The following is a 1,724-nucleotide window of genomic DNA, read 5'->3' as shown; positions in this document are numbered from 1 at the left end:
GGGAGCACTAGGCCTTTGGGGATTCATGTGAGGCTGCAGCAGAAAGCAGGACAAATGTGGTCCTGCCCTGAGGACCTCGTGTGAGGTGGGATAAAGTGGGTGGCAAGTCAGAGAAAACGTGAACCCTGACTGGCTTAAGGCAGTAAAAGATCAGTCTTGCTGGCTCAGGCGAAGGAGGAGTCCAGAGACACTCCAGGCTCGGGTGAGCCTTCTTCAGGCAGCTGGAGGACTCACCAAGCATCGTTTCCGCTTCTCAGCACAACAGACTTGTTGTAGTGCTTATCACAGCAGTATAAAATGGGAAATAACGTGTGCAATAGAGAAATAGGTAAGGAATTAGGGCGCGGCCACTCTGAGGCATTATGTATTCAGTGCAGACTCCTGTCACGAAGACTGCTGCCTCGGGGAACAGCGCTCAGAATGCTAAGTGAAGAAAAGTGGGACACAAAATGTTATGGGCATTTACTACAGCTTTGCCAAAAGAAAAAAAAAGTTTCTAAAAAGGCTAGAAATAAATACACAGGACTGTTATCCATGCTGGTAAATTTGTCTCTCTTTCTGGTTATTTGTAGTCTTCGTCCTTCTCTTTTTCTGGGGGGTTGGGGGTGGGTTGCTCTCTAGCCAGGTAATGGGCCCTGTGCCTTCTGCGCATGCTCAGATCATATTTGCACATCTGCCGGTCTTGTTTCTTTCATCTGAAATACCTTCCTTTTTTTGTCTACAATATTTAAATATTTATTTGCATCTGGTTAAAGTACTGTGTAAGCCAGGTGTAGCAAATACCTTTATTCAAGGCACTTTTGAGGCAGAGGCCAGTGGCTCTTTATGAGTTTGAGGCCAGGCTGGTCTACATAGAGTTCTAGGCCAGCCAGAGTAAGGTTTTATCTCAAAAAAAAAAAAAAAAAAAAAAAAAAAAAAAAAAAGCTGTAAGCCTTTTAGGAGAGAAAAATATTGAATAACTGTGTGGCTTATGGAAAATAATGTATAAGGAAATACTTTAGAGAGATTGTTATTAGGAGATGGGAAAAAGAGACAGGAAATTTTTTTCTTTTCAGCCACATGTTTCTTTCTAATGAATTGATCATTACATTTCCAAATTTCTGAAATGGCCAACAGACCTTAGAAAGACATTTCTTTAGGCACTTGCTTGAAACCAACAGCTTCAACACAGGAAAAAGAATTAAAACACCCAGTATTCGCACAATATTGGGCAGATATGGGGAAGTTGGGATGGTAAAAAAAAGAACAGGGTTGTGTTCCTCCAGAAGCTGGGACTGTTGTTGGGTGGGTGGGGACAACCTGGGGACAGGTGAGTGATGACAGAAAATGAGAAACGCTATAGAGAAAAAGGTAGAGAGGATGTAGGGCTAGCTGTAACCCTGCAGGATTTGAGAAGGTGGAGCCCAGGAGAATGGGCAGGAAGAAAACCTAGGGTGGAAATCAGCTGACATATTTGGGGGATGGTGGGCCCAACTGAAGGCCTTTGGGGAAGGGGTGGGAGAGACAAAGAGGGGAGGCCTTCCCCAGATGTGGGTCTGGACTCAACTTTTTGTCGTTATTATAGTTGCTTTGTTCTGTTTTGTTTTTATTTGGTGGGTACACACAGAAGTCAGAGGACAACACTTGGGAGTTGGTTCTCTACTTCCACCGTGTGGGTTCTTGCGACTGAACTCAGGTCATCGGGTTTGGCAGCAAGTGCCTTTACCCACTCAGCCACATTCTAG

General features: G+C 44.3%; 1 non-coding gene across 1 annotated transcript; it reads right to left on the bottom strand.

Moving 5' to 3' along the window:
* Positions 1-1,057: 1,057 nt before the first annotated feature.
* LOC115069465 lies at positions 1,058-1,192 on the bottom strand. The gene has a single exon (XR_003848733.1). It is a non-coding gene; the product is annotated as a small nucleolar RNA SNORA2/SNORA34 family (small nucleolar RNA).
* Positions 1,193-1,724: the final 532 nt, after the last annotated feature.

Source organism: Nannospalax galili, unplaced genomic scaffold (genome assembly GCF_000622305.1).
Source record: "Nannospalax galili isolate Female #2095 unplaced genomic scaffold, S.galili_v1.0 scaffold752, whole genome shotgun sequence".
Classification (NCBI taxonomy): domain Eukaryota; kingdom Metazoa; phylum Chordata; class Mammalia; order Rodentia; family Spalacidae; genus Nannospalax; species Nannospalax galili.
This window is presented reverse-complemented; position numbering and strand designations above follow the sequence as displayed.